This window comes from Muntiacus reevesi, chromosome X, assembly GCF_963930625.1.
Source record: "Muntiacus reevesi chromosome X, mMunRee1.1, whole genome shotgun sequence".
NCBI lineage: Eukaryota > Metazoa > Chordata > Mammalia > Artiodactyla > Cervidae > Muntiacus > Muntiacus reevesi.
Window position 1 is genome coordinate 125,636,430 of NC_089271.1, and position 26,680 is coordinate 125,663,109.

Here is a 26,680-nt window from a genome sequence, read left to right on the forward strand (position 1 = left end):
AAGTATTTTCAAATAAATGGTAAGATAAGTGTGATAATCTCCTAGACTCACATTACACATAAATTAGTTTTCAATGAATAATTATTTCTGAAGGCTTAGTGTGCAATAAAATAAAAGTTTAGAAACAGCCAGTTTGAACTATTTAAAAATTGTATTTTGGGGTTTAAAATGGGAAAAAAGCAATGCTTTGGGACTGGCATATAGGCTCATAGTCTCCTAAAGGGATTCATTTATTTGTAGCCATAGTATTTGAATGACATCTTTTGATATGCTTTAAAGATTCCTGTTGGTTGGAAAGTAATGGTGACTACAGATGTCAGGTTTAGCTGCCTTCCTGCAAAGTGAGTCAAACGGTCCTTATGATGTATTGATTCTATACCACTAAGTTCCTAACTATGCTGTGGGAGGAACCTGCCTACTCAAGAGAGTGTACCTGTGCATTAGACAGGCACATCAAGGTCGCCATGAAGGGGAAATTTAAGACATGTGGAAGTAATTGGAACAGCTGGGCAATGTTAAAGCACTCTGGCATCTAAAGTCTTGGAAAAGGTAAACCTCAAACTGCCTTTTTGGCCCTGTAAGTGCCCTTGTTTTCTTGAAATTTGGGCATATTACAAATAAGATGAGCACTGGCTCAGATGTAGCAAGAGAGGTTATTTTTATAGGAATTCTCTACTAAAAAATGAATTAATCATAGGACTGTACTTCCAAAGAGACTTTTTAAATAACTTCTAAATAGTCATTTTAAAGAATCATGTGTTTAAGTTTGGTATAAAATTATCTGGGGTTGTATTGGATACTTGTTTAAAGTTATTTCTTCACTAGTCTATTATTAGCCAAATCTGATGAGGTCATTTTGTTGATTTCTTGGCATAATCAAAGGAACACATTTATTTAAGGTAGATTATGTGTCTCTCTTACTCAGAATTATTGAGATATAAGTCAATGCAAGTCAAAAACCATTCATTGCACTTCAATAATCAGTTTGACATTTTTTTTTTAACAATATCTTGACCACCCTTTTCAATAACACGATTGAATGATTCTGAAATGTTTTATAATTGTACAGGTCATCATTAACAGTGTTATTTACCCTGAGTGGGAGTTTGAAGTATCCATTTGAAAGAAAAATTAAAGATTATTTTGACCTAGTTCTTTAAAGTAAGTAATACTTTATGTCAAGACACTGGTTAATATGTAGAACACAGACAGAAATATTCAGCAACTGTCAAAAGAGGCTGAGAAATTATTTCCACTTTAAGATGTCTACAATTCACTAGGTTAGACTAAGAGACATAAACATGAATCAAGTGACTTTTTATTACTTAAATGAACTTTAAAAAATTGCATTAGCCTCTTAAAAACGTTGAGTTTGGACTTAGGAAATTCTGCCTTTTAATTTCCTGGCCTGTTAATTGGTTGGAAATACTGACAATACATAGTTATGTATCATGGATGGCAGAAAACACATATGACTAAAATGACAGCTGCTTGAAATAGAAAAAGCAATAAAATGACTGTACTTTTATGACACATTTATAGGTTGGTAATAAAGCTCCTTCCTAATCTCATTCTCTCATCACAGCACCCAAGTGATTTGTGTAATAATTGTTTTATCTATCTTTTTAAACCATGGAAAAGCCAGAAGATGGACCTAATGACCCAGCATTCCTTTTTTTATTGTTACCATCCTTCAACTGCATGCACATTCATAGTCATTTTGAAGAAAACCCGGGGTTTTTTAGTCCAGTCCCAAAAGCATGTCACTAAATTCTTGTGACAATTGATAAAGAATAGGTGACATGTATTTTTTGCACTAACTGCTTTTAAACAATGTTGAGAACTGGTTGCTTATATAGGGTAGTTAAGTTAAAACACAGAGATAAGCCTTTTTAACTGAATACTTGGAACCACCCCACTCCCAATTAGTCATGTAATATTTTGAGAAAGGAAGTATACCTACATTCACTGAGCGCCTGCTCTGGGCTAAACACCATCATGTATGTAAACTTATTTAACAACAATTTCACAACAACATTGTATGGTAGTTATTTTTACCCCTATTTTTATGGAGGAAGAAACTCAACCTTAGAGATGTTAAGGAGCTTCTCCAGTGACATAACAGCCACTCAGTGGCAGAGCCAATATTCAAATGTACATCTGCCTTGTTCTAACTATTACATTGCATAGCTTTTAAATAAATGTGGAGAATATGTTTGATAATAATGGTTATATTGTAATACATTGGAGCAGATTTGTGTAATACTATTCATCAAGATAAAGTATGTGTTTAGTTTGTTAAATTGCTTGATTTAACATGCTGGAATAAATTAAATTCATGAGCAATATCAGAATGTACAGAATTGTGTTGATTATATTAATGCTATTTTATAAATTATAGTAATGATTTTCATATAGGAACAATCTATACACGTATTTAATGGAAAAAATAAAGTTATTTGCACCCACACATTCATAAAATTATGGGTTTTAAAGCTACAATTTTTCCACAACCTTATATATAAAATAATTCAACTACCAAAATTGAAAAATGATATTGCTTCACATTTGAACTATCTGTTGCTAAGTGTAGGGACTGGTAAAGATATTCAGGTGCAAATTATGCTTTAAAAAGAGGACTTAAATAGATTCAATTGTATAATATACTTTTAGCTTTAGGTTGTAATACAATCAATTACTTCACTGTGATTTAATATTGACATATTTCTGCTGGAAAAAAAAAAAAGGCCAATGACTATGGAAAGCAATTGTATCATTCTACATGTGTAGAAATCTTGCAATATAATTATATTCCTGTTATGTTCCTACTAATCGTTTATGAATGTTTAAGGCCTTTTATTTTTTTCACTTTCAATTTAAATGAAACTTTTTTTTTGCAGTATTACAGAAAGAATAGGCTAAACCTAGAAATGCATTTATAAGATATAGTAACTATATGAGAAAGTACATCAAAATAAGTTCCTATCTTTTTATGAGATGAATCAGTGCTATATACCTATGATAACCCTTTAATTCCATATAACCTTGTAGTTCAGGGCTTCCCAGGTGGCTCTGTGCTGTGTTTAGTCACTCAGTCGTGTCTGACTCTTTCTGACCCCATGGACTGTAGCCCGCCAGGCTACTCTGTCCATGGGGATTCTCCAGGCAAGAACACTGGAGTGGGTTGCCATGTCCTTCTCCAGGGGATCTTCCCAACCCAGGGATGGAACCAAGTCTTTCACATTGCAGGCGGATTGTTTACCATCTGAGCCACCAGGGAAGCCCGCCCCCCACCCCCTCAGGTGGCATTAGTGGTAAAGAACCTGCTTGCCAGTGCAGGAGACATAAGAGATGGGGTTCTATCCGTGGGTCAGGAAGATCCCCAGAAGGAAGGCACGGCAATTCATTCAAGAGTCAGACACGGCTGAAGTAACTTAGCACGCATGCATGACCTTGTAATTCTGTAACCTCTCTGAGCCCATAGTTTTCCTTTATTAACTGTGAAATGGGATAGTAACTACTACTCTGGGCTCCTATGATAATTATATAAAGAGTAATGAGCAGTGTCTAGCAATGAGTAGTTATCAATTTGTTATAAAATCAATTAATATTCTTGTATATAATTCAACACTTTGAAATATGATTTATGAATATCTTAAAATCTGATGCAGAATTTGATTTTTAAAATGAATGAAATCTCAATTACACTGCAGCTGCTTATCAGATCCTTTTGCTAGCTTCCCCAACATTGATCAAAATGACATAGACCTCTCAAGAACATGCCTCATTTACCATGTCTTACCCAGACTTTGCCTCTTATGTTTCACTAGTTTCCATCTCAAAGCAGAATGTTTTGATATGACTGCCTGACATGGCTGTTTTGATGGAAGCATATTGATATAACCATATCCAAATAATCCTTTCAAATATAAAAGCACTGTTTTTTCCTTCCATGGGTTGTATATCATATCAGATTTTCTTTAAAACTATGGCTCTTTATTTTCATATGGACAGTTCAAAGAAAATATCAATAACTTTTGTTTAATGTAAAAAAAAAAAAAAGCACTGCCCCTACACAAACACCTTCCTTGAGAACTCAACATCTGTTATTAGAAGCCTGGTTAAAGGATTCCATAGTTTAGAAGGGAAATACAGTGCAAATTTCTCTAGAGACCAGTTATTAAAGAAGTTTTGGGGTAAGAAGTTTAAAGCTAGCTTGGTGGGCTTATTTCCCAGGCTCAGTGTGATTTGGGAGAGGTGTCATAGGGCTAGGTATTGGGTATTGGGACAGTGGTCACTGCCCAGAGCCTTGGAATGGATTTTGCTGTCACACAATGCAAGCAACAGAGACTGAGATAACTAAAAATAATCAAGGAGCCAACCAACGTTTTAGGATCGCGTGTTCGTCCTATAGGTCCAAGAGGTGTAGGCGTAGGCCATGTTGGGATAGAGGGACATGCCGGAAACTGTCATTGAGTGGCACAGCCTGCAGCAGTTTCCTAAAGCCCTGCTGCTCTTGTGGAGTGAAGCCAGCATTCTTTTCATTTCCCTTTGGGTTGCAAAGGGCAATTTCTTCATGAGCCATGTTGAGGTCCGCACATAGCGCAAGGGGCTTGTGGGATGCCAAACCCTTCAGGAATTTGCAAAAGTTTCATCCCAGTGTTGGCAGTACTTCAGATTTATCAGACCTCCTCCTGCATGAGGCACAGAGGCTGTCACCAGCACAAATGCATCATGTTCAGCCACAGTCATTCAGCCTTCCTGATCATGTTCTTCCTCACCAATGCCATAGGAAAGGGCATTGAGTGGGCATTGAGGGGAGAGGAGGCCCACACCACTGTACCCTTGCTTGTCTGAAGAAGCTGACCAGTACTGATGGGATAACCCAGACAACTCTTGAAGTTCAACTGGTAGTTTGTTCTCTGAATATTTGGTCTCTTGGAGGCACAGGATATCTGGGACTTCTTCCTTTACCCAATCTAAACCTTTCTTCTTAGTCCAGGTTTGAAGCCCATCCACATTTCGTGAGCAGAACTTGAGTGTGGTTGATTTGCCACTGGGTGAGGTTTTCTGATCTGGGGAGGGGGGTTCTTCATACAGAACTGCACCCTCTCCTGCTGCCTCTTTTTCGCTCCTGCCTTACTCTTCTTGACCTCTGGCTAGATCTTGGGCTCTTCCCCATCTTCCACCACCACTCCCTTTTTCCTATGTTTCAGGCATCACTGTAACAAACGCCCTTCTGCACCAGTTCCACGCCGCCCACTGAAGCAGTATTTTGATCGTGTTGCCTGCTTCAGTCCCTGTCTGGCTCTTCCTTAACCCAGCACAAAGAATCCGTATCAGATATTCTTGAACCTAGTTGTCCCTCTACCACCCAGACTGCGTGGTTCTTTCTCTCCCAGTTTTACTCATATTTAAAGTGTTTGTTTTTTTTTCATTGAAATGTATTGCTTTTATAGTCATAAAAAAGAGAACTATTTTTAAAATGCATACAATTGTGTTAGCCTCCGAGGGGAGTGGTGATTTTTGTCTTCCAAAATCATCATTATAAGAGTGCATAATGTATGTATATCACTGTGGAAACTGTTAGAAGAATTATTCTCATCCATCATCCCCAGTGTCTTATGGGGTTAGCAAAATCACGAAACCTACCAAAAACAAATAGCCATTTGAAAACCATTTTCTACTGGAAAACAGGACAAATTCTATGATAACAAGGCTATGTCTATATATCACTAGAGATTAAGTATGACCATTGTAACTGTAAGAGATCATGTAATTTGAAATGGTGGCCAGCAAACAAAATGAATTATGACTGATACTCCTTTGTGAGAAAAGCATGTGTGATAAGCATGTGGCTCCTAGTTTTATGTCATATGGATGCCAGATGGTGCCTAAAGCCAACCTCATCTTTTACTCCATTTCCGAGCTTCTTGTCATCTCATACCCTCTGGGATATAGATCAGGGTGATGGAGTGAGGCTCAAAGATAGGCTGAGGATGACTGCTTTACATAACCCAAATATTTAATAATTTTGTTGCTTAGACCTTGTCACATTATTAAAATATAATGTACCCTTTTCCTTTCTTTTTAGTATACTTGTCTCCTCTCTCTACCAAAATATCAAGTGTTAGAAAGTTGTGCTACAGATTGGGATTTTGTGTCTGTATGTGTGGATGTTGGTGGGTGGGCATGGAGTAGAGAATGACGTATGCAGTTGGTATAAGATGCTGAGACTCATGTTCCTTGATTTTTTAGAAATTTTGATTCTCTGTTTCTGTGTCACAAAACAAGTAATTCTAAAATAGTGTAACTGAAGAACTATAAGATACTGTGAAATAATAAAGAATATTAAAATGTGCTTTCAAACTAAAAATGAATCTCTATTCAAAGAGAATTTCTTGGAAAATGCAGTGGAAAGGCCAGAACATTGGGAAGAGATACAGATGACAGAGATTTGGAGAAATATTTGTGTTAAAAAAAAAAAAAACAGGCCTTTTTTTTTGCAAGCAGCCTGCCTGACTTTAGTTATATAGTAATAGACAAAGATTTGAGTGAGTAGAATGACAATAGGAAATATTAATATAAATATATATATAACTGAATCACTCTGCTGTACGCCTGAAACTAACACAACATTGTAAATCAATACATAAATACTTTAATAAAAAGAAAAGAAAATACCAATATGGAACAGGCTCTACTTTATAAGGCCATGTTGGTCTGGCATATCCCATACAACAGGCAGATGTTCAGATAGTGTCAATAATTAAGCATTTGATGAGGATCTATGAGCAGTGTGTTTTTATAATATAATGGATGCAGGCATTTTGATTCCTGTCTTTGATGGCTTTCAATCTAGAGGGGACCATATGACATGCTGACATACAACTCACTGTAAAGAAGAAAAAAATTTTAATATTGCTTAGACTGATGTTTAAATAGTGTTAGTGCATAGAACAGAGAAGTCAATGGCACCTACTCTGGTACTCTTGCCTGGAGAGTCCCATGGACGGAGGAGCCTGGTAGGCTGTGGTCCATGGGGCCACTAGGAGTCGGACATGACTGAGTGACTTCACGTTCCATTTCGTGCATTGGAGAAGGAAATGGCAACCCACTCCAGTGTTCTTGCCTGGAGAATCCCAGGGACGGGGGAGCCTGGTGGGCTGCCGTCTTACATGACTGATGTGACTTAGCAGCAGCAGCAGCAGCAGCAGTGCATAAAACTCATATAATCTCAGAGAACAATCCAAAAAAGTTCTCTGAACCAAATGAACCTTAAGATGAAACTTCTAGAAAAAGTTTTGTTACTCTTACTCTTGAATTAAACTTATTAAAGACTGCTCAAGGAACTCTGCAATCTATTATCTTCTAAGCCCAGAGAGGAAGATTGCTGTCATAAGAAAAAGTTCATGAAGAGAGACTGTTGAAGGCTTTGGTTGGGTTTAGTACATGCTGATTTTATGGTAGCAGTATTTCATCAACTGGTACTATAAAGACTATTACACACTACTCATGCGATTAGAAGATAGCAATCACTTTGATCATCTTCATTTTTTCTAGGATATTTGTAACTTATAAAATAGGATAACCTGATTAAATTTAGTCCCTTGAATCACAAGGAATTCTAGATTATTTCCTTTTTAATTCTGGGAGAACTTAAGCCATCTGTTGCCTTGAAGCAGAGAGATTTAGCAATCAGGCACAGCAGTAAGAAGATATTTGTCTAGGGATGCTATTAATTAACAAACTTGGAAAGCATTCTGAATTTCTTACCTTAAAGTCAAAGCACCCCTAACAAGTACATTGGACACTTATATGATTAAACTTGTCTTGGATCAGATGCTCTTTATGTTCTGCTTTGGATATACAGAATAAAATGTGAATAGAATGTATTAGATCCATTACCATAAAAAGAAAAAAGTACTAAGTGATAAAATTGTCGATTCTGAGATACCAAATAAGTGTGCATTTATAAAACCTGAGTCTTTCTAAATAAGTATCTTGATATTTTCACATAATCCTTTTTCACTTAAAAGTAACTCTCCTGGCATTTCTTCTAATTAACTACTAAATTTAAATTGGAAAATTTGTGCAACAAATTTTGAGGGAACTGAAAGACATTTTTTGTTTCTTCTTAAATCAATTTTATTTAGGTATAATTACATACAATAAAATTCACCCATTTTAAGTACATACAATTAATGAGTTTTGACAAATACATAACCCATAAAAATCACCACCGCTATTCAAGACTTAGGATGTTTCCAATAACCCCTTAAGATAGATTTTTTTTTTTTTTTTTTGGCCCATTCCTTGTCAGTTCTACCCTATCCCCAATCTCATTGATCTGGGAATCATTGATCTGCTTTCTGTCACCATAGATTAAATTTGCCTTTTTTAGAATTTCATTTTAGTGGAATTGTACAGTATTTCAGTTCAGTTCAGTAGCCCAGTCGTGTCTGACGCTTTGCAACCTCATGGACTGCAACATACCAGGCTTTGCTGTCCATCACCAACTCCTGGAACTTGCTCAAACTCATGTCCATCGAGTTGGTGATGCCATCCAACCATCTCATCCTCTATCATCCCTTTCTCTTCCTGCCTTCAATCTTTCCCAACATCAGGGTCTTTTCCAGTGAGTCAGTTCTTTGCATCAGGTGGCCAAAGGATTGGAGTTTCAGCTTCAGCATCAGTCCTGCCAATGCATATTCAGGACTGATCTCCTTTAGGATGGACTGGTTGGATCACCTTGCAGTCCAAGGGACTCTCAAGAGTCTTCTCCAACACCACAGTTCAAAAGCATCATTTATTCTTCTGTATATGACTTCTTTCACTTAGAATGAGGTTTTTGGAGAGCTTGCTTTTCCATCATTATTGAGGGATAATTGACAAATTAAAAATTCTATATATTTAAGGTGTGTACAGTTTGATGTTTTGATATATGCCTGCATTGTGAAATAGCACAATCAAGTTATTTAACATACCACCTCACAAAGTTGCCATTTTCCCTGTCATTCCTTCCTTTGTTCCTTCCTCCCTCCCTCTCACTTTCCCTTCCTCCCTCCCTTTCCTTCATTCCTTTCTGTGAGAATACTTAAAATCTTCCCTTTAAGCAAATTTCAAGTATTCAGTACAGTAGCTATGTGCTTCCCAGGTGGCTCAGATGGTAAAGAATCTGCCTGTAATGTGGGAGACCCAGGTTCAATCCCTGGGTTGGGAAGATTCACTGGAGAATGGAATGACAACCCACTCCACTATTCTTGGCTAGAATATCCCCATGGACAGAGGTGCCTACAGTCCATGGGGTCACAAAGTGTCAGACACATCTGAGTGACTTAAGCACAGCACAGAACAGGAGTGTAGACATCTCTTTGAGATCGGATTTCTCTTCTTTGGATTTATACCCAGAAGTAGGATTGCCGGATCATAAAGTAGTTCTATTTTTAATATTTTGAGGAACCTTCATACTATTTTCAAAAATGATTGTGCCAATTTGCATTCCTAGCAGCAGAGTACCAGGGTTCTGTTAGTTCTGTCTGTATCCTCATCAGTACTTATCCCTTTGCTAATAGTCTTCCTAAGAAGTGTGAGGTGGTATCTTATTGTGATTTAGCTTCAGATTTCCCTGATGATTAGTGACACTGAGCACTTTTTCATGTAACTGTCGGCCATTTGTATGTCTTCTTTGAAGAAGTGTTTATACTCAGATTTTTTTTCAGTCAGACTTGTTTTGCTATTCAGTTGTATGAGTTATGTATATATAACATATATATATATGTATATATATACATATAATTTTTTATGTTAGATATAAATTTTATGTATTTACATATATAGGTCTACCCTGGTGGCTAAGTTGGTAAAGAGTCTGCATGCAATGTGGGAGACTTCGGTTCAATCCCAGGGTCAGGAAGACACCCTGGAGAAGGGAATGGCAACCAACTCCAATATTCTTGCCTGGAGAATTCTGTGGACAGAGGAGCTTGGTGGGCTATAGTCCATGGGGTCGCAAAGACTTAGTGACTAATGCTTTCACTGTTCATATATACACACACACACACACATATGTTAAATATAAATTTTATATATTTATATATAAATATATGTAGGATACTAACCCATTATTAGATAGATGGTTTGCAAATACCTTCTTCCATTCCATAGGTTGTTTTTTCATTTTGTTGAATTTCTGTCCTCAAGTGTTTCCAAGGTACATAAATAAGTTAAGAATATCCAGTCTAGACTTTAACATCAAGCAGACTAGAATTGGAGCCCCAGCCCTTCTATTTACCACCTTTTTACTTTTGCAAGTTTTTTAACCACCCTAAGCCATTACTTCCTCATTAGAATTAGTGATAGTACTTTATGGTGGATTTATCATTATTGCTAGGATTGAATGAGATTATATATATATATAAAGTGCTTTTACAATAATAACTGCCACATAGATATTTCCCACAAATTTTGGTCCCTTTCTTCTCTTCTGTCCCTCTATAAGAATTGGCTTTATTCTTTAATAAACTTCTGTACATCCCATCCATGAAAGTGAAAGTGAAGTCATTCAGTCGTGTCCGGCTCTTTGTGACCCCATGGACTATAGCCTAACAGGCTTCTCCATCCATGGGATTTTTCCAGGCAAGAATACTGAAGTGGGTTGCCATTTCCTTCTCCAGGAGATCTCCCCGACCCAGGGATTGAACCCAGGTCTCCCACATTGTAGGCAGATGCTTTACCATCTGAGCCACCAGGGAATTCCAGGGAAGATCCCATCCATGGGAATCTCCTAAAAATACCTTTTGGATCATGGTGTACCCTGCCACATAGTGTCCAATGGCGCCTTATTGTCTACTGGGTGAAGTCCAAACTTCAAAATTCAAGGTCTTCTACAATCTGAACCCAGCTATTTCCTTCCTGCCACTACATGAGCATTTCACTCAAGCTCAATTAGTAGACACCAAGGTTTCTTCAGTCAGTCATAGGGCTTGTTGTTTAAGAGTAGGGAGGTTTAGTCTTGTGGGGGTGGATGGTAGTGTGATGATGGGAGTGCTGATAGCATTTCAGAGAGGAGATGACGGGATTGTGAAAAAAAAAATGTCTTTTTCATTCTGCTGCCTTTTCCCATTAAAACATCCTTCAATAAAGTGTGCCCAGGTTATCTCAGCTAGGAAGTGTTTCTTTAAATGACCAGTTACTGCACATCAACTCTGTGTAAGATATTACCTTAGAAACGAGGACCAAAGTGACCTGAGAGTTCATCACAAATAGGAAACAGACTTGAAAACAGATAATTGTAAAAAATTGTAATATGATATAGTACTGATCATGGCATCCGGTCCCATCACTTCATGGCAAATAGATGGGGAAACAGTAGAAACAGTGGCTGACTTTATTTTTTTGGGCTCCAAAATCACTGCAGATGGTGACTGCAGCCATGAAATTAAAAGACGCCTACTCCTTGGAAGGAAAGTTGTGACCAACCTAGACAACATATTGAAAAGCATAGACATCACTTTGCCAACAAAGGTCCGTCTAGTCAAGGCTATGGTTTTTCCAGTGGTCATGTATGGATGTGAGAGTTGGACTATAAAGAAAGCTTAGCGCAGATGGACTGTGGTGTTGGAGAAGACTCTTGAGAGTCCCTTGGACTGCAGGCAGATCCAACCAGTCCATCCTAAAGGAGATCAGTCCTGGGTGTTCATTGGAAGGACTGATGTTGAAGCTGAAACTCCCAATCCTTTGGCCACCTGATGCAAAGAGCTGACTCATTGGAAAAGACCCTGATGCTGGGAAAGATTGAGGGCAGGAGGAGAAGGGGATGACAGAGGATGAGATGGTTGGATGGCATTACTGACTCAGTGGACATGAGTCTGGGTAAACTCTGGGAGTTGGTGACAGACAGGGAGGCCTGGCGTGCTGCCGTTCATAGGGTCGCAAAGAGTCGAACACGACTGAACGACTGAACTGAACTGAACTGCCCTTCTCTGTGTGTGTGTGTGTGTGTTCTATAGGAATACAGAGGGAGGTATGGCAAATGGATGTAGGGAATCAGTTACTAAGAAGGTAACATCTGAGTGTGAACTTAAGGTATGTAAAATTTCAAGATGAATAAGAGCACTGAATAATGGTAAGACATGGAGAACAATTGAGACAGAGGGAACAGAAAATGCAGTGGGATAGAGGATATGAAAGGGTTCCATGAGTTCAGGGAATCATACAAAATCTGATGAGGCTTCAGTATAGACCTGGGGCAAAGATGGAGTGGAAAATGAGAAATCAGGCTCTGAAGGTAGATCAGAGCCAATCTGTGGTTCTTATATTACAATAATAATTTCAATTATAATGTATTGAATACCTACTATCTATTAGGTGCTCTGTAAAGTGCTATATATACATTGCTTTTTCCAAAGATTTCTATCAGCCATGTGACATATAAGGAATATTATTATCCCCATTTTTTCATTGAGGAAACTGAAGCAGAAAGTAAGAAGTTGCCCAAGGTCACCAACTGGAAAAGGCAGAGCTAAGACTGAAATCCAAGTGTGAATAACCACCGAGTTCAGGAACATGAATGGATAAGGCAGTGATGGTAGCAACATGGATGTAGAGCAGAGGGAGTTGTGTCCTCTGAGGCATCCTATAAGGTAGAGAGATAGTGTTGTTGGGGCCTGGTGTTGAGGGATAAACCAGAGTGAGGCATAGAGGGTGATTCTAAGGTTTCTGGCTGGGGAGTTGTGGTTTTGGGAACATGGTTAACCCATTTGCAGAGATGGAGAATTTAGGAAGGAGAAGAGTGAGAGGCATTATTGAATTTGATTTTGTATGTTTCATAAACTTCAGGATCTTCCAGGAGATTGAAGCTGGTCACTAGAGATTTAGAAATACAGATGGCACGATCTGGACAGGATAGACGGATCTGGAATCAATCACCATGTTGACAATAATAGAAGTTGAGTCATGAATATAATTACTCAGGGAGAATGTATAAAAGTAAAAGAGCAGAGCATCAAGAATAGAATGCCCCTTCCTTGGAAAATTGTTAACATTTTCCTTGCTAACTAGCACAAACTTCCTAATGTTATATAGAGACTTTTTAAAAAAAATCTCTCTGATGTCTGTTGGATTATCAACTACTTAAAGACAGAGACTGTTCTGAGTAATATCTACAGGCATTTAGCAGAAAGCCTTGTGCAGAGTGTGAATTCATTATATTGGATTGTCCTGGAACATTGGATGGTTTTAAAGACAGGACTCTAAGAAACCATAAATAAGGGGCTTTGGGTGAGAGCTGTGTATTGGGAGCGGTAGAACTGAGGAGAAGGTGTCAATTTCTCCATCTATACCAAGGGTTGGGCTATTTCCCTCATTTAAAGTTGGAAATATAGTCATTTCCCAAAGTACAAATTTTGTGCTTTGCTAAGCAAAGATTCTCAGGCTTGGTGTATGATAGAACTAATGAAGGCAGAGAGAAATCTTCAATTTGAGCTTTCACATTCTGAAGAAAACTTCTGATTGTAATAAATGACAATGTGAGTTCTTTTTTTAATTGAAGGAGAGTTGATTTACAATATTGTGTTAGTTTCTGATGCACAGCAAATTGATTCAGCTATATACATATATATATATATATATATATATATTCTTTTTAAATTCTTTTTCATTATAGATTACTACAAGATATTGAACAAACTGAGTTTTTATTTGTTTTAAAACTTAGGAATAATATTTCAACTAAGCACTGAAACTGCTTCACTGATTATTCTGGGATTTGAGAAGACTCAGGGCACCAAATAAAAGCTGACTATTGTTATTTCATTGTTGGTAAAAGACACAATCAATACTTGATTACTCTGAATTAGTACATCCAGCCATGGAAATCTTTAACCTCAGATTAATTAAATGTAGGACCATGACCCAACCTACAACAGTAATCTTTAGTAATAGAGAATTAACTGATGCAAAGTCCATTTGTAAAGCGTGTAGTTGCGCTGATGCCCAAGCTAGTTTTCTACCTATCATTCTGTCTGAAGTATCGGCAGAGTTATGGCAAGCAGAGTGTTAACATTGGCATTTCTGAGCTCCTTCCCCTTCTCCCTGTTCCTGCTACCTATTTTTACCACAGTTCGTAAATGAGACATTTCTACACCCAGTGGTATTTTGCATCTTAGTGAAGATTTTTCCTCTTAATATCCCAAATATTTTTGCAAATTGCCATTTCTCATGTCCTGAAATATTCATTAAATCATTCAAAATGTAACACTTGTGTATTGGGTACCTGCTATGTGTCAAGTACTATACAACTACACTCGGCATTGGAGATGTCATGGGGAGCAAAACTGACAAGGAACCTGACTAAACATTCTGTAACGAGACAAATACATATTAGACAAACAAAACATAGGTAAATGAGATAATTTTAGATTACTGTCATGTAGATAAGAGAAGCAAAAGGCAAAGGAGAAAAGCAAAGATATATCCATTTGAATGCAGAGTTCCAAAGAATAGCAAGGAGAGATAAGAAAGCCTTCCTCAGTGATCAATGCAAAGAAATAGAGGAAAAGAATAGAATGGGAAAGACTAGAGGTCTCTTCAAGAAAATTAGAGATTCCAAGGGAATATTTCATGCAAAGATGGGCACAATAAAGGAATGGTATGGACCTAACAGAAGCAGAAGATTTTAAGAAGAGATGGCAAGAATACACAGAAGAACTGTACAAAAAGATCTTCATGACCCAGATAATCATGATGGTGTGATCACTCACCTAGAGTCAGATATCCTGGAATGTGAAGTCAAGGGGGCCTTAGGAAGCATCATTATGAACAAAGCTAGTGGAGGTGATGGAATTCCAGTTGAGCTATTTCAAATCCTGAAAGATGATGCTGTGAAAGTGCTACACTCAATATGCCAGCAAATTTGGAAGACTCAGCAACGGCCACAGGATGGGAAAAGGTCAGTTTTCATTTCAATCCCAAAGAAAGGCAATGCCAAAGAATGCTCAGACTACCGCACAGTTGTACTCATCTCACACGCTAGTAAAGTAAAGCTCAAAATTCTCCAAGCCAGTCTTCAGCAATACGTGAACCATGAACTTCCAGATGTTCAAGCTGGGTTTAGAAAACGCAGAGGAACCAGATATCAAATTTCCAACATTCGCTGGATCATCAAAAAAGCAAGAGAGTTCCAGAAAAACATCTATTTCTGCTTTATTGACTATGCCAAAGCCTTCGACTGTGTGGATCACCACAAACTGGAAAATTCTAAAAGAGATGGGAATACCAGACCACCTGATCTGCCTCTTGAAAAATCTGTTTGCAGATCAGGAAGCAACAGTTAGAACTAGACATGGAACAACAGACTGGTTCCAAACAGGAAAAGGAATATATCAAGGCTGTATATTGTCACCCTGCTTATGTAACTTTTATGCAGAGTACATCATGAGAAATGCCAGGCTGCATGAATCACAAGCTGGAATCAAGAATGCTGGGAGAAATAGCAATAGCCTCAGATATGCAGATGACACCACCCTTATGGCAGAAAGAGAAGAAGAGCTAAAGAGGCTTTTGATGAAAGTGAAAGAGGAGAATGAAAAAGTTGGCTTAAAACTCGACATTCAGAAAACTAACATCATGACATCTGGTCCCATCACTTCATGGCAAATAGATGGGGAAGCAATGGAAACAGTGACAGACTTTATTTTGGGAGGCTCCAAAATCACTTCAGATGGTTTCTGCAGCCATGAAATTAAAAGATGCTTGTTCCTTGGAAGAAAAGTTATGACCAACCTAAACAGCATATTAAAAAGCAGAGACATTACTTTGCCAACAAAGCGTTGTCTAGTCAAAGCTATGGTTTTTCCAGTAGCCATGTATGAATGTGAGAGTTGGGCTATAAAGAAAGCTGACCGCAGGAGAATTGATGCTTTTAAACTGTGGTGTTGCAGAAGTCTCTTCAGAGTCCCTTAGACAGCAAGGAGATCCAACCAGTCCATCCTAAAGGAAATCAGTCCTGAATATTCATTGGAAGGACTGATGCTGAAGCTGAAACTCCAATCCTTTGGCCACCTGATGAGAAGAACTGACTCATTTGAAAAGACCCTGATGTTGGGAAAGATTGAGGGCAGGAGGAGAAGGGGATGACAGAGGATGAGATGGTTGCATGGCATCACCGACTCAATGGACATGAGTTCGGGTAAACTCTGGGAGTTGGTGATAGACAGGGAAGCCTGGCATGCTGCAGTCCATGGGGTTGCAAAGACTTCGACACGACTGAGTGACTGAACTGAACTGAACTGAAGACAATAGAACAAGATGACAGGATAGAGTGATTTGGTGGTGGTAGTACTGGAGAGTTGTGAAACATCAACTAAGATTGTCACCTCCCTGGGGTGACATTTGGGCTGAAACCTGAGTGGTGGCCAGGCAAAGATACAGGAGAAGAGGGTCCCAGATTGGAGGAAGAGCAGGTGCACAGACTCTAGGCTGGGAACAAGTTAGCAAATCTAAAGAACCTAAAGAATGTCACTGTGGGCCGAGCTAGTGATGGGGTGGGGGCAGTGAGTGTATGAGGTGACGTTGGAGAAGCAGGTGGAGTCTGGGTCACTCGGAGCCTCATGGGCCATGATACACAGCTTGGATTGTGTTCCAAGAACAGTGGGAAGTCCCTGCTGGCTTTACCAGTTGGCTTCTGCAGTTTGCCTTTGGGCCCCCTGTGTCCCTCATCCTGCTTCTTTCTAGAATGAATGATGCCCAGTTTTCCCTGTCCCAGGGGAATGCTTGGATCTCGGGTGGTCGAGAGCCATCTATTTTGTGCTGTCACTGCCCCTCCCCAGTTTCACCTCCCTCTGCCCTGTCTCTGAGTGAGAAATCCTCATCGTTCTTAACAGAGGGGCCCAACTGGAACTGGGGGATCAGATCAGAAAAAGGCACCCCCTCCAAGATGGAAAACAACGAGTCTTCCTGGAGTGGATCAGTGCCATCTCTTGTAGCAGCATCTCAAGACAGGAGTGAAGGTACAACCATGGGTGCGGGTGTGTCCAATGCCAGGTAGGGCAGCGTCCCCAGGAAGGTGTCCACCTCGGAGGGAATTCATGGCACAGACCCTGCAACCGGCATCCATCATTTCAGCCTGTGCTTCACGAGGAGACAGCAGGATGATGGAAGCTTTGGGTGTCTAAGAAGGAGTTTTGAAAAAGGTGCTAGAGACTGAGACTTCTCCATGTGTCCAAGGCACGGAGACTATGTGTGGGGCTCTGAGTCCTTAGAAAAGCTGTCTCTGAAGCACAGTAAGGATTTGTCTTCCTTTCCACCAGAGTGGGGATCATATTGCCTACAGAACTCTCCAGTTCCCCTTTCCTAGACAGTATGGGCACCAAACTGCCGCCTTCTTGTTAAAAGTAACTCCTTCTATTTGTACTGTGCTCACAAATGTTGCCATCTATGCAATCTAGTTTAGCCATGAAACCAACCCTACAAGGTAGGGCTTATTCTATGTCAAAGATTATCAAATTAAAGGTCATAGAAAGTGCCCCCAGGAAAATATAACTCTTTACATAAACTGTAGGGAAATGAACATTAAATGTGGTAAATATCTTGGAAATAGAGTCAAGAGGATTTTTTTTAAGGACTCGCTGTAGAAGATGAATTATATAGTTTCCTTGTTATTGTTACAGACAGATAAATTGAATTCATTAAGGTTAGTCTGTAGTTCTTGCTAGAAAACAGCTATTAATTCTTCCAATACAGTGTTGTGTTTAGGTTTCTGACAACTAAAATAAAAACTTTTAGGAAGACTTTTCTCTTTTACTTTTTCTAGTTGTTTCATACTTGGGATAGTTCTAGATTAGTCATTCAGTTAGGTCATCCAATTGTGAGTGTACTGTTTGCTTACCTGTTTACCAATGCAAAACCTTTTTTAATATGAGGGAATTGGCTCTTTGCTTTAGTGGGTTGATGTGGTTGAGATGGAGGAAATTGGACCTTGAGGTGGGTAAAGAAGTTCTTATTGATGAAGTACAGACTTCAGCTCTACAGTGACAAATGGGGCAAAAGGAGGTCTGGGATTTTGTGAAGGACATTTGACAGTGTTTTAAATGAAGGACGGAGTTAGAGATCTTAGTTTCCCTAGACTTTTGTAATCAGTGATGTACTACATGTAAATCACTCCCCTTTCAGAGTTGTTGGTCGTAAGGAAAAGTTTAGGAAGTAACTGGGAAAGAGCAATTGAACTCAGATTTTTAGACCTCCTACAACGTGCCAGAAATTGCTGAAGATTTTTCTAAATATTATCCCATTTCCTTTCCACAGAAACACTAGGAGGAGGAAATATAAAGCCCTCTTTACAAATGAAAGGATGTCACTGACCCTTAAAGAGTTTAAGTAACTTAGTCAAGGGACAAAGCTGCTAAGTGGCAGATTCATGATTCAAACCTAGGTGACTCCACCGCTTACCTTCTCTTTACACTTCACCCTTGTAAATGAACGTGAATGAACTGGCTTAATTAAAATTGCTGGTTTATTTGTATTTTTAAATGTACATCATAATTAAGCTTCTGGCTGTAAGTAAGTCTTAATTTTACAGTAAGCAAGCAAGATTGACCTCCCTAACTCTAGAAATTTGATGGTTGAATTATGGAAATGTACTTTATGGAACCACTTTATATGATATTTCATTTTGCTCTCAAGTTTAGAAGAGCTATTTCTCTTAAAATCACAGTTTTTTGGCTATTTGATTAGCTTTTTCTTGGGATTGTCAAAAATATCTAGAGGGTTGTAATAAAAACAGAGTCCTAAAAATGTGAACAGTCAGGTCATGGGCCAAAGAAAATGCCAAACACGAGCCAGCATGGGAACCAAGACACTTGATTATGTACTGAGGTATCATTAAGACCTGAGGTGTTAGCTCCAAATGAGAACAAAATGGGACTCATAATGTTCACAGCTTTCATGATGAATTTATAATATTGAAACCAAATTAACTTCGGGTACCATTTTATAATATTTCTGTCAAAAAGAAAATTAACAGAGCTCGGAGAATCTAAGAAGAGCCCATAAGAACTAAAAAGGAAAATCCTTATAATTGGATTTTTTAAAAATGGGCTTCCCTGTTGATTCAGCTGGTAAAGAATCTCCCTGTAATGTGGGAGGCCTGGGTTCGATCACTGGGTTGGGAAGATCCCCTGAGGAAGGGAATGGCTACTCACTCCAGTATTGTGGCCTGGAGAATTCCATGAAATGTATAGTCCATGGGGTCACAAAGAGTTGAACACAACTGAAAGACTTTCACTTTTTTCAAGTTCAACACACACACGACTTTTGCATTAGAGTTGTAAAAATTTTTGATTACATAGGAAAATATGTGTGCAATGTCAAGTCTGCTGCCTCAATGAGAATAATTTATTGAGAGCCCAAATATGGGATTTAAAAATCACTTCAGATTAGAATTATTTTCATCATGACATTTGTTAGTTTGTTTCCTATACCCCAGCAGAAGTTTCCTCACTATTTTGGCTTCATTTTCCTTCTCTAGGACATAATCTTGCAAGATCACCTCTCACCTTTATCTCTTAGTGACTGGGCACTGAGATGGGACATTATGAACTTGATCTGACAACTTAATAAGATGTAATAAGACCTGAAATAGGGGCAGTGCCCTCTTGACTGAGAAGATCTAGATAGGTATAGAATCTTCTCCAGGGTATGTCTAACCAAATTCCCTCTAAGACTTCCCTTTAAAGCATTAAATGTCTTTTCCTGTTTCAAACTAAAATGTGATCAGTTGGAATATTGGCGAGGAACAGGTCATTAGCAAAAACTCCAATGAAGACAATTGGCTTTGGGTTTGATTTTCCTGTTTTTGTGGTTAGCTTAGCACCAGATGGTGCCCTAGTGAGTTCTGTATAAATAATACAATCATAGGGTTGAGTGATTCTCTACCAGTCACAGACTCAAGCAGAAAATAGCACTTGTCTTTCTGCACAAGCCCATGTAGATTCTCTTATTGCAGATTTGTTCTTATGCAGCTCAAACTCTCAAATTCTTGTTATGGTTGGTTTTTGTTTTTTTTTTTTTTCCTATTTCTTTATTGGGCAAGGCAGCAGCCAAATCCTCATTGTGACCCAGAGGGAAGGGCTACTGATTTGAGGCTCTTTAGGTGATACATCCATCCATTGCAGAGAGGAGAAGAGGCAAAGAAGCAAAAATCTCTGCATTTCCTCTCTTGTTCCTGAAAAGGAAGAGTGGCCCCAACACTCCCTTGACAGTTGGTGCACAATAGGGGGTGAGGGAACTGGCTTTGCCCACAGAAGCCCTGTGGCAACCCCTTACAGGCTTTCAAGGTCCAGCTCAAGTGCCAACTCCAGCCCATGATGCTCAGTGATCTTTCCTCTTTCTCCAGGTTCAGATGACAGTTACAGTTTGTTCCTTAAGATCTAGCTCTTCATTAGGTTCTCTTTGGTATTATAGTTTCCTCACACCTCTCCCTTTGGATGTAAGTCTTATCCCACCCGTGGGATTCTAAGCTGCTCAAATCTATTTTCTTACAACCTGAATGACTTAGCACAGAAGTGGGCATTCAATAACTGCTGTTGAGTTGATGACACATGTGTGGGTCACAGCTCCCACACACTCGAGCACAGATTTAATGGACAGTACCCCATTCAATGAGCAGAGTTCATCTATTGTGACACAAAGGATTCTCGTTTCTTAAGAGTTATGGAGAAAGAATGAAAAACTTCCCCTGCTTTTCCACTTTCATTTTACTATCCTGAAGATGACCCATATAGTAGCAAACCACAGAAAAGGTGATGTAGCCCATTGGAGGAAAATAGGTGGAATCACTGAGAACCTTTCTTCTTTTGAAAGCTGCCTGTATTTTTACTCTGGAAGCACAGATAACCATACGGTGTGTCCAGCATTCACATAGACCTGTAATAAAATTGAGCCACTCAAGTATTTTTCTGAACTTGGGGCTCTATTTATAAGTCTTTGCTTTAATAGTTCCTATGTACTAGATGTTTTGGGATGACCTCAAAAAGGCACTTAGGAATTCAGGTCAGACTATTTAAACCAGTAATTTATTAATTATAAAGAACTAATTTCTAAAGAATTTATTTCATGTATTTCCCAAAATATCTTATGGTCTGCAACAGAGTTCTCAAAGTGTGTCCTATAGAATATTAGTATTTCATGACATATGAATAGATGCTTCCTGGAAAAATAATTGGTTGCTTGGTTGTTGGGAGAAATGTTACGTACCCTGTTTGCTTCTTGGAGCATCACATAGCATATTAAAGGCTCCAAAGAGTCTTGCAGCAAAAATGTCTGTTTAATTTGTTTATCTTGGCATTTAGCAAACATATTTGATCTCAGGAAGAGAATAATATTTAGTGAGTATTCTGTGCCAGGTATATATTAGCTTATCAAATTTTCACAATAAAACTCTAAAATTCCCTGGTGGCTCAGACGATAAAGAAGCTGCCTGCAGTGCAGGAGACCCAGGTTCAATTCCTGGGTCAGGAAGATCCCCTGGAGAAGGGAATGGCAACCCACTCCAGTATTCTTGCCTGGAGAATTCCATGGACAGAGGAGCCTAAGAGGCTCCATGGGGTCAAAAAGAGTCAGACACAACTGAGCGACTAACACTTTTCACTTTCACCCATATTTAGAGATAGGGAACTGAGCTTCTGCTGTATTAAATGATTTGTTCCAGGTCAAACAATGGCAGAGTCTTATATAGTGAATTTTCATGTTGACTCTGCCACCAAGTAGCTATGCATGACTGTTTTGGACAAATAAGTCAATCTTGATTTTCTTATCTTTAAGTCACATCAAAATAATAATGGTTTAAAGATGAAAGGAGTTGAATTTATATTACCATATTTTGACAGAAAAGTGCCACGCAGGTAGCATTTGTACTTTTCAAAAATAGGAGGAGGAGGGAGAGGAAGAGGGCAACAACTAGTTCCAGGAAACATGTTCACTCAAAACACACAAGGCTAAGTGCTAGACTTGTAAGAAAGCAAAAGTGTTAGTCGCTCAGTGTCCAACTCTTTGCAACCCCATGGACTGGAACCCACCAGGCTCCTCTGTCCATGGGATTTGCCAGGCAAGAATATTGGAGTGGGTTGCCATTTCCTCTTCCAGGGGATCTTCCCATCCTAGGGATCGCACCTGTGTCTCCTGCATTGCAGGCAGATTCTTTACTGCCTGAGCCACCAGGATAGCACATGTAAGAGCAAATGTTAAAAAAAAAAAAGTTACAACTGCCCTGAATGTTCACCAGAACACATATATTTTCATTTCATAACTGCTTTGTATTTTTGGTATAGTTAGATTTTCAGATTCATGGATTGATCAAATTGGGCAGTACAGCATTAAAACACTCAGTGGTACTGTTTTGAAATGTTAAGACTAGAAATACATTATGACTAGATATTGGAACTTTGACCCTTAAGAGCAACTTTCTTTGCTTCTATGGCTTTAAGCCAGAAGCTAAGCTTCTTTCCATTTATTTTTGTATCATTTGTTAAATAGGCATTGCAAAGACCTAATGGTCTTAGAGAGTGGCTCTGCCTCACTCTACCAATTCTAAGGTATGGCACTTGATTCTTAGAACTCTATCGTCTCTCTCAATTTGTCGAGTTTACCATATGAGCTAACCCATTTTTACTTGGCCCCTTGCAAGCTTAAGTTTGAGTGAGTTGGATGTAGATACATTTCCCCCCTAAATTTTGAGAGTCTTTATAAATTTGTTGTACCTGTAAATTTAACAGATAAATAACACAGTGTATAATATAACACTCTGGAACTTATTCCACATACTGACCTGAATGTGGTGATGGGTGTGTGACAAAGGGGAAGAAGACTGCTAGTTAGACATTTACTCTGCCTAACTGGAAACTGATTTCCTCATTACCTAAGTTGAGCTGAATTCCATTTCCAGTCTCGAAGTCATCACCAAGGCAGTGCACAACTGAACTGAGACAGACTGCATTTTGCATTCTGTATCCCTGAACTATCATTCGCTGATATCATAGATATTGATAGATAGTATAATACTCCACCAAGTTTACTAAAAGAATAATTGAGAAGCCCATGTGGTTTTATCATCTGGGGCTCTACCACTCTCTAAAGTGTGATGACTGTTTCTGTGGTTTTCCTAGACTTGGTATTTATGAGTTGTTTATGGCTCTGACATTATTTTATGCCAGAATTCATTAACCTTTAAAATGTTTCTGATATGGTTGCTCACTATTGTCACCTCTGGTTTCTAGACACACAGAATCCTAAACATCCTAAAAAGAGGAGGTGGAACTGATAGCATTCAGACTCACCAGAAGTTGCTTTCTTTGGCTACGTGGTCTCTGAGGTGTAGTGCCAGCCGTTTGGAGAGAGCAGAACTGCCCTTACTGCAATGACATTCCAGTTCCTTTGACAGAGCCTCAAATTACAAGCTTCACTGTCTGATAACTGTGATTTCTTGAAAGACGTACATCTATATCTTTGTTGTAAAGAATAGAAGAGAAATAATGGCACTGTTTAAAGGATAGTTTCAATATATAAAAAAGGGTAATTGCTGTGAAATCTGTGCATAGCCTAAACGAGCTTCTACTCTGATAAAAGCATTTCTCTAAAGGCAACTGCCTGGGTAGATTAATGCTGCCGTCTGGGTTCTGCTCAATAGAGCTTATGGGACTGAATGGGATGGACAGTAAAAACAAACAGACCAGACATAAAACCCAAAACTTCTTTCACTCTTTTCTAAACCCTTTGGTCTTTATGTAGCTCAAAAGATGAAGCAAGTATCAGAAGTACTTCTTAACACTCATTAAATACTGAGCCTTCTGATGCTAAGTAGTGACTTAGGAAGGATTGAGGCTGAAGTAAGATATATTCTAATATTGATTCTGGCCTGAAATAAATGCTTATGTCCTTGAAATAATTTGCTGCTAGCTGTTTATTTTCTTTATATATTAAATAAAAAGTCCTTTGGTCTCCTTCAAGTTCTGGATGGGCTAATTAGCCATTTTGTAAACCAACATAGTACAGTATTTCTTCTGGATAAATTAATTTATAGTCTTGCATTGAAATGTAATTAAAATGTTGTTGCAACTAGTTTTTAGTCCCTAATCAGCAATTGCTGTTACTCTTTATATGAATTGGATGGTAAATTTCATTAGCTTGTTTTCCTGGGCAAAAGATAGTGTCTAATTGCAGTCTCTGATCCACAGCTACAGAACAAACCCCCTTGGCTTCAGCTTGCTAAGCAAAAGTTTTCCATGCCCTGTAAAGATATAGAGATGAAGATGTTCCTTTTTGCTTTGATAATATGTTTTTCATTTCCTTGAGACTATCTTTCGGCTTGATAATCCCAATTTATGAACTTGAAATGAAGCTATTTTTGGCTACAATTTAAGCCAAAATTTGCTTATTTTGTTCTTACTACATAAATATCAAGTACAGTTACAATCAATCCATCAGTTTGCCTGCCAATGGTATTTAAAAGTAAATTTCAACACTGAAACTTATACATTCATTCATTTATTCTGTCACTCAACAAATATTTATGTCTGACTATGTTGTTCGAGGCATTGTGCTAAATATACCTTACGATGCTTTTTGTGAACATAGCAGGACAATTTCTTAAGTTTAAAATTTGAAGTTTAAAAATTTAAAAATTTTGAATATCAGATTTTTAGTAGAAGCAGGCCAAATTGGTGGCATTATCTATCAGTAAGTATGGTGTATTTTCATAACTTTAACACTTAGTAACTGTGTATAGAGCAACATATTTGCTGAATTAGTGACTTTTTTGGAAATTTAAATTGTTTGACTGGTAGTCTTCTAAGAAAACACTGACAGATTTTTCTGTAATGGTCTGTGTAATCATGTGATTTACATTGCTAAGCTTTTTTCCTGGGAAGCCACATTACTGAAGGATAAAAATAAAAAATACTGTACTGTGTTTGTGTCACAGACCTCAGTTTTTAACACATTTAGTAAATTAAATTGAGCAAATTAAAAATCAGTGAGGCTTTTGTGTTGTGAGAAGGTTATTTGGAATTTTGGGTAACAGCTCATTGCACCTTAGGTGAGATTTTTAAAAATGCTTAATGTTGCTTTACAACATTGCTTGAATTTGTAGAAATGGGGCTTTGTGATTGTTTCTACACACACACACACACCCTAGTTGAGAACATTGCTTGAATTTGTAGAAATGGGGCTTTGTGGTTGTTTCTACACACACACACACACACACACACACACACACACACACACACACACACACACACACACACACACACACACACACACACACACACACACACACACACACACACACACACACACACACACACACACACACACACCCTAGTTGAGACCCCAGTTGAGAAAAGAAGGTTGGATCTAGTCAAAACTAGTAGATACAACATAGTTAATGAATTCACTTGTTTAATTCAAGGTATACCTTCCTGATTGATTATAGTATAGGCCAGCAAAATATTCTGGTGTTTGAGCTAGTGTACATTATCCTTAAAGGGGTAAAGAAAGAACAGGAAATACCTTCTCATCTTAGCTTATCCTCAGGCATCAGGCCACAACTGCGACTCAGTACCAGAAACCCAGTCTTCTGTAGGTAGGTCCAGCTGGGAAGCCAGCTTTCTAACATGAAGGTTGAGTAGTGATGCTTGGTGAATGTGGAGATTAGACACCCTGGAGCACAGAGCAACACGCTTTGATGGAAGCTGAGCACACCAAACAACGTGCCACTCTTTGATTAGCTTTTCTGTGTCCTACCAAAGGATGTGAAAAGAGACAAAGAAGGACACTACATAATGATCAAAGGATCAATCCAAGAAGAAGATATAACAATTATAAACATATATGCACCCAACATAGGAGCACCGCAATATGTACGGCAAACGCTAATGAGTATGAAAGAGGAAATTAATAGCAACACAATAATAGTGGGAGACTTTAATACCCCACTCACAACTATGGATAGATCAACTAAACAGAAAATCAACAAGGAAACACAAACCTTAAATGATACAATGGACCAGCTAGACCTAATTGATATCTATAGGACATTTCACCCCAAAACAATCAATTTCACCTTTTTCTCAAGTGCACACGGAACACACTGCTATCTCATCTTTTCACCAATCTTTCTTTTAATGTTTTACCATTAAGATAGTTGAAAAGATAGCCTTTCTGAAGCAAGTGCTTGTTGAAGAAACTTTTTCCCATCACTCTGTTGCTGTGGTAGTTCTCCAGAGAAGTTTCCTCACTAGGTATCTGATCCAGGTATCATAGGGAATTAGTGGTATTTGTCAAGTCTAGTTGGGCTTCCCAGGTGGCTCAGTGGTAAAGAATCCACTTGCCAATGCAGGAGAGTTTAGTTTGATCCCTGGGTTGGGAAGATCCCCTGGAGGAGAAAATGGCAGCCCACTCCAGTATTCTTGCCTAGGAAAGCTCATGGACAGAGGAGACTGTAGTCCACAGGGTCCCAAAGAGTTGGACATGACCAGGCAACTGAGCACTCACACACGCACACGTTATGTCTGGTTAATCACGTATCACAGACTTCCAAGGTAGGGGGAAACCTTCTGTTCATTTAGACCAACATTCAGCTGATGTTTGGGTCTCTTTTGCTTTTAAAAAGAATCTCACAAGGAACTCA

General features: G+C 38.6%; 1 pseudogene; it reads right to left on the reverse strand.

The window, feature by feature from the left end:
- Positions 1-4,260: 4,260 nt before the first annotated feature.
- Positions 4,261-26,680, reverse strand: part of LOC136154701 (DNA repair nuclease/redox regulator APEX1-like) — a 32,279-nt pseudogene continuing 9,859 nt past the window's right edge.